At 37.0% G+C, this 7,644-nt stretch overlaps 1 long non-coding RNA gene across 1 annotated transcript in view; it reads left to right on the top strand.

Annotated features, from left to right (window-relative positions):
• The first annotated feature begins 258 nt into the window (after positions 1-258).
• The window catches only part of LOC139827991 (uncharacterized), a 153,120-nt gene continuing 145,734 nt past the window's right edge, over positions 259-7,644 (top strand). Inside the window, exon 1 of the long non-coding RNA XR_011739141.1 lies at positions 259-362. This is a non-coding gene — a long non-coding RNA (uncharacterized lncRNA). The remainder of the gene's footprint in view (positions 363-7,644) is intronic.

The following is a 7,644-nucleotide window of genomic DNA, read 5'->3' as shown; positions in this document are numbered from 1 at the left end:
TTTATATTGTTAGAATATGATTAAAACCCAAACAAACAAAGATATATTTTTACATAGAAAGAACTAATGCCACCCTTACTCTAATAGTGAATGATTTCAGGTTATACAATCTCAAGGCATTTTTTATCACATAAATTGTATAATGTCCTTGACAAATTCTTTATAAGACTGATAGTTGATAGGGCAGATCATTTTGTCTTCATTGTTCTGATTAAATAATGTTGGGTTTTTTATCATCTAGGTCTGCAGTATTCCAAACTTAGAAACATGCTACTGCCACATTTGAGGAAGGATTACAGCATATCGCCCAATATATGTGGGTCTGAAATGAGAGAAGATTGCATCAGGATATTGTTGGCAAGGTAATTTTTATCATAGCCCGACATACCTGTCTATACAGCTTACTCCAATTAGTGTTTATGAGTTGATTTGTTAAAGGTCATGCATGTTGCATTCTTGTTATGAAGTTACATCCTAAGTAAAACATACTGTATGAAGCTACAGTGTTCATTATTTCACACTGAGGTTTTTTTTTTCATTTTTAATTAATTTGTATGTCACCTGAATACATTGTCCCAGCGTATTTTTCAGACTAAATAAGCAATATTTTTGTATACTTAAACAGTTTTATTTTTACACTTCAGAAATATATACATTATTATTTGATAAAATCAACAATCCTGTAATTCTAACTGAAGCAAAGCTTCAATATATACAGTTATTTCTTTGAAGTCCATGGGGTCAAGATATCCTGGATATTTATTTGGTCTTTCTGGGAAACTGGCGAGACTGAAGAGGAGGAGAAATAAAACAAGGAAATCCAAATCTGCACTCATCAAAGTTTGCAGAGAAACTTTCATTCACAACTGGGACCACAGTTGCATGAAAGGGTCTAGCAACATTACTAATAACTGAATATTACACCTTTTCATACTGTTTCTATGCAAAACTATACCACCTTGATGCTGTCACCTTCTGCTTTCTCTTGTCTTAGATACCCTAATGATTTTATGGAACACACTTGACTTTAAATTCACGTGCAGTCAAGTTGAATTGATGTATTTTACTACATGAGTAGTAAACTTGTCCCACATATCCTTGCAATATGTGATGTTTGTGTATTTTAAATGTACAAAACTAATACAAGAATGTACTTAAAAACATTCCTATCCAGAAAAACAAACAGGTTTATGTACCGAGGACTCACTGAATTTATAAATTGGATCACATGTTCAAATACTTACTTCTTTCCACTTTTGAATATGGATGGGCTTAGACACATCCGTAAGTGTTTCCTTTTAGCCGTGCCCCAACACAGTGTAAATTAAGGTATGTAGGTAATAGACTTTCTAATGTTATGTCTAAATTGTGGGTCTAGGTGTTTACGTGATTCCCTCTTAAGACAGGGCTCAAGTGCAAGCCAGGTGGCCCTTTCCTCTATTTCTTGCTTTCCGTGGGAAGGAAACAGACAGAAAGACCAGAGGACAGTTAAGGCACGTGTCAGCCTCGGTGGTATAGTGTGTCAGGGAACACCTCTATCTGTCTTGTGGCTGTATGAAGTAAGATTGTTCAGGTGTCCATCTACAAAAGTGTATGATCAATTTACCAACCCAGGAATATCTGCAGGTTACTTTGGTGGAAATGTGAAGGGAAGTATGACTTCAGAAAAGCCTAAAGAAATGCATGGTTGGATAATGAATAATTCTAATGGTGAAATTGTTCAGGATACAAGCTTTTTGTGAATTCCAGTGTGAACACCAAGAAATTCTGTTCTATGATTAAAGACTGAGATGATAACCAAGTCAAAATGTAACTACTGTTAGATTATTTATCCTTGTTCAGTAAGCCTCTTCCATCATTCTCCAGGTATTTTTGCGCCACCGTTTTCAGAGCCCTTATTTCAGTATAAATGAAAATGAAATTTAGTTGTGTGAAGTTGCTTTGCTTTAATTTTCTGTGATGACACCAGTTACAAAATTTATTATTTGTGTTTTGCTAATTTGCATCCATTCTCAGTTTTGCTCTAGTTGAAGTAATTTAGTGCAGTAACTGACACACAAGTCAGTTATAGCCTTTACAGGGTATATTGTGCATGCAAAGACAATCCTGCTAGTTCAGAGAGCACTAGGAAATTGAGATGTGAACTGAAGCCCACGTTTTCTCTGAAGAGTTCTTCTCTCAGGCACAATCACATCAGTCAGATCACTACCAGTGTATTGACGTTGTTAGCAAGCCAGTTAATAGATCTTAAATGTCTTCCTTTGTCATTAGATGTAAGCTTTTTACCCTATGTAGCATGCCCAACACTTCCAGTAGGACAAAGCATGCTACATGGATCAGTACAAAATCAAGGAATTTGCATTATAGTCTCAGTTTGGACACTGTCTTTCTTATGATTTTGGCATACTGTTTTATTTTGACCTCTTATCATCTTTCACAAATACCTGTATGCACCATAGTCAGATATTAGAGCAGGAAACACATCAGGGCTTTGACTGGGAAGGGCATGTACTTTATGTACATTATGGTAGATGTCTTTATAGTCTTTGATATCTAGTATTAACAAGGATGCGAGTTATTTCGGAGTATATGAGGTTTCACTTGGCTTAATCTGTTCTGTCATTTGGCCCTTTATAATGATGACTTCTAGTTGACTTTTTGCTTTTTTCAGCCTGTATGTGGCCCAGAATGAAGTGTTTGAGTGTCCATGGGCCCTTTCACTAGAGCAAGCAGAAGTGCCCTTTGTTCCCTGCTGTTCCGCTGGAGCAATGCACTGTGCCTCTGCCTTGTAAGGACACACTTTAGTGTCAAGAAACTTCCTGAGATGAGGAAACTTTGAAGTCACTCTTGATATTCTGTCACTGGAGAAAAAGGAAGTAGTGACAGCCTATGATTTGTCACAAGATAGGAAATAACCTTTGAATAATTGGTCTCATTAGACGGAGGCTTGTTGTTATGATAATATTATCATCTCAGCTGATGCAGAAAACTGAACAGGGTCACAAAACAGCAATTACAAGACATGTCAGAGTGAAAGAATTGGGTAAGAAATAGTCTTTCAGGGAGTGATTGTTGGCAGGTTTCCCAGGAAGCTTCTAACCCAGAGATGCCTGATTCACCTAATCCCTTGCTGCAGTCCACACAGCTCAGCAGTAATTGCCTGTTACTGAATGATGATCTTGAGATCAAGACCATTCACCAAATCCTGAATGCTCCACATTGAGCTGGGAGATTCTTTTCTCTACAAATCCCATTCAGGGACAGGTTGACTTTATCCTACAAGCCCTTAGGGCTCCAATTATGATACTGAAACCCTTAAAAATGTTCAGAATTTTATGAATTATGTGATAATTCTGTGTATATGCAGTGCGAAACATGATTGCAGAAGGGAAGATTTTGAAGTTGGTATATTTGAAAAGCTCACTAGAAACAGTGAAAAGCAAGAATGTTTTTTAAAAAGAGATAGAAGATTAGGGCTGTTTAGTATGGAAAAATACTTTGTTGTGCTAAGATGAACTTTGTTAAATTAGATATTATTTTTTCTTTTAAACCACATTTAATAAGCGAAGAGAAAGCTTAATTAAAACAAAGAGCATGATTTAAATGTGGAGAGTAAAATTTAACTCTAAGATAAGTAATATCAATAGGTTGCTTGCATATTTATGAAGGCAAAATTCTCTCCGTCCTCTTACTTAGCCAATGAATGTTCTCATGTTAAATCTCCAGTTTCATGTCATACAACATTTAGGAACTGTTATATATTAAAGGTTGCAGATAGATCAGCAGCAGTTTTACTTAAGTGCTGCACATGAGACATCCCAATTTCTGTGCTGATACTGTGCAAAACCTTTCATTTACATGGAAAGAGAAAGAATAGCCCAGTGATCGGAGTTCTGGACAAGGGCTGAAGAACACTGCTTCTGACCTCTATGGGAATTAGGCCAATCTAGGAGACTTCGGATTGGCTGCATATACAGAACTGTAATGTCTGAAGACTTCACATCATCTTTCAGTCTGAAAGGCTTGCCCTGGAAAGCATTTCTGCTTTTTGTTTGTTTCCCTGAAGCGAAAACCTTGCCTTTAAACCTTGCCTTGGTAAGATCTTTAACGTGTTCATCCCTGTAGCACTGCTGTGAAATGTAGAAGTGCTGTTTACCCATTTTAGAAGAAAAAAAAAACAGACTTGAGGGCTATTGAGAAAGATTAATTTTGGCTAGAGAAGTTTAATTTTAGCAGTGCAATCTCTGGAGGCTGCCTTCCTAGAAAGAAAGAAACTTGTCCAGTGGTTATGGCACAAAAAAAGACTAGTTTAGAGATTCTTGGTCATCTTCTAGAGGGACCTCTCTTTCATTCTCCATTGACTAGTTATTTCTGGATTCTGTGAAGTGAGGATAAGAGGACCTCTACATTTCACAGCACTGTGTTGGCAAAAAAAAAAAATGATTAAGCTTGCATGGTGCTCACATACTTTCTTTCAAAAGTCTTAGATGTTTAGTGGAGCTAAAGCATCTCTAAAGCATCTGTCTGATGAGTCATGTGAGGAGCTTGATCACTTATTCGTCATGGGTCTCAGGGTCTCACAGTACACTGTGCCAGTCCACAGGAGTGCAAATCTGAGTGTGTAAGATGATGTTTGTTGAAAAATCTGGTTTCAGCCCTTTAAAGAGCTTTTTTATCTGGTGTTGCAAGTGGCTATGGAAAAAGCAGACATAGATATTTTGTGGCAGTCTGGAGATCATAGTTTGAAAAAGTTACAAGTGAACTAGCATTTTATCGGATGTGACAATGTGTCATAAGGCTCAGTGCATCAGTGTTAATGCTGAGATACCTGGAAGCTGGATCCCACCCTCACTGTCAGGTTCATAGGTAGCCAAAACTGAGAAGCAGTAGTCACTCTTTCTTCCTTCCTTATGGCAGGTACCCACAGCATTCTCAAGTTTTGCAGAGGACTAAATGTTTTTCTGTCCTTTGGTAAACAAGAAAAATGTTTCTACAGTTTCTACCAGGTTTAGCTCAACTTTGGAACATCCTTCTTAGAACAACAGTCCTGTGGCTCAAAATCGCTAGCAGAGCCATCATACTTAGCTTCATGTCCTCTATTTGATTCAAAAGATAAAAGTGATTTACACTGATATAATCAGTACAGCAATTTTGGTGCTCTTAGCTGACTACTGTTTCCTCATTTTGTTAAAAAGTATTATAATAAAACTGTTAGGACTAGCACGCAAGGAAGTGAAGTAAGAGAACTGCTGTGTTGCCATTCTCCCTTGTCTGATTCTTCATCGTTGGGCAGGATGTTTAAAATGAAATTATTAAGGCACTTGAGACCAAACCTGATATTTAATGTTAGCAAATATATACATATCTATATATCTATATAGATATATATGGATATATGGTTGTGTATAAAATATATAGCTATGTGCAGTTCCGTGCCCCACAATTTAAGAAGTGTGTGACGGTCCTTGAATGCGTCCAGAATTGGTGAGAGGGCTGTGAGGAATGTCCTGTGAGGAGCTGCTGAGGACGTTTGGCTTGTTTGGTTTGCAGAAAAGAGGCTGAGGGGCGACCTCGTGGCTCTCTACAGCTTCTGAGGAGATGACGTGGAGAGGGAGGTGCTGGTCTCTTCTCCTTGGGACCCAGTGATAGGACACATGGGAATGATTCAAAGCTGCACCAGGGGAGGTTTAGGCTGGACATTAGAAAGCATTTCTTTACTGAGAGAGTGGTCAGACACTGGAACAGGCTTCCTAGAGAGGTGGAAGTACATTATCTGCCAGTACCGTATATACAATATTTGTCTGTTGATTTAAATGGCAGCTAGCTAGGTAGGCAGATGCATAGATCTTTTTCAATATTCTGAATGTTTAAGAATGTTACTATAAATCCCTTTTTTTACTTTACTTTTTATTTTTACAACCTTGACTTTATAATTTAGTGTAATAACAGATGTGGAAAAAGTTGTGGATTTTCAAATAGAACAGATAGAATGTTAGTTGCAATTTAAAGAATGTATTCATGGTGTGATTTAGGCTTTTTGAAACACTATTTATCCATTTTTCTTCTTTTTAATTAAACTCTCTGTGAAAAAATACATTAACTCGAGAAGGAAAACCAGTTTTAGTTAAGGGATTTATATAGCGTTTTATTATATTTATTTTTAAACTTTCTTACTGGTACAAACTAATGATAGCTTCTCAATTTCACCAGAGTGATGATGTGTTAAAACAGAATTGCTCAAATCTTCTGTGCTAAGATGTATGTGTTTCTGAGATATCCACATACTCTTTAACTCTTTTGTTGCTAACAAATATTGCATATTATCCAGAACTCACAGTGAAGGCATTTTGGGGTACAGGTGCTAATTATAATATCCGCAAATTATGCTTACATATTTGCATATAGGTACAATATGTGAGCACCTGTACCTAGATGTATAAGAAAGAAACAATCCTTCCTGTTCATAATTTGTTGTATGGAGTAAGGAAAAAAGAATATTTTTTTTCTATGGTTTCTGTAACACTGATCATTAGTAAAATGACAAATTCAGAAACATATTAATAATCTAATGAAATAATATACACATTGCAGGGAAGCAGCAGAAGCTGGACTACTGAAACAACTGAAGAATTGACAGAAACAGAGGTTGCATTTGGTTAACCCAGAGTCTGGGAGGGGGAATGATGTGGAATCATGTCAGTGATGCTCAGGTAGGGCACAAGGACACAGTAATTGGAATTGATACTTGCTGGTAATTGATGATGATGATAACTTATGACTTGATAAACAGCATCAGCATGTACACAAATATGTGCAGACATCCAGGTTCTGAAATGCGACTCTGTTTTTGTGAAGTTAGAATAAAAAGTCTGTCTCTGCCCCCAAAAAATGCTTCTTTCTATCAGTTAAGAGCTGACAGAAAGGTGCAGAAGGATAAGATAAGGTAAAACTCCACTAATTTAAATTTTCATAACAAAGAACAGTGAATCCCTTTGCTCTTAGAATTTTAGGATTTTTAGTGAGCCAGATCCTAGAGTGTGGCAGAACCTCCATCTCCAGGGAGTGGAGTAGAGTCCTAAATATAGCTTAGTCTGGAAATTATTTGGATGGCACTGGGGTAGGGAATGTTTTATGAGGTTTCCATATATAAATAAAAGATGAATGCAATTAGTGCTCACCATAGGATACTTCCTTCTGTGTGACCCAAATTTGTTTTTTCTATGGTTTTCAGCAGGACATGTGTCATCAAATGCCTTTTGAATATCAAACAGTCTGAAAGAGCTGCCATAATCAGCTCCATAACCTTTTATAACTGTCTTTGTAGATGGAAATTTTCCCTTTGAAATCCATATTGGCTATTCTCTTTCAGGTTATTACTTCAAATATGTTCTGCAACTCTCTTCTAATTAGTGATTCCATCTTTTTTGTAAACTACAGATGAGTGGTGCTATTCCGGTTTCTGCAGGTCAGAACTGTGTCCACTTTATAAACACCAAGGCCTCATTTTTGTACTTTTGGACTCTTCACACTTTACTTCTACTAGTGATTTTTTCATGGTGATTGCCACAGCCTTTGAATCCACCTGGGTCTGAATCTTGATGGTCAGAATAACTTGGAACTTGTGGCTTCCATTAAGCCCTTGGG

The sequence above is a fragment of the Patagioenas fasciata genome, chromosome 5, assembly GCF_037038585.1.
Source record: "Patagioenas fasciata isolate bPatFas1 chromosome 5, bPatFas1.hap1, whole genome shotgun sequence".
In the NCBI taxonomy this organism is placed as follows: Eukaryota; Metazoa; Chordata; class Aves; order Columbiformes; family Columbidae; genus Patagioenas; species Patagioenas fasciata.
This window is presented reverse-complemented; position numbering and strand designations above follow the sequence as displayed.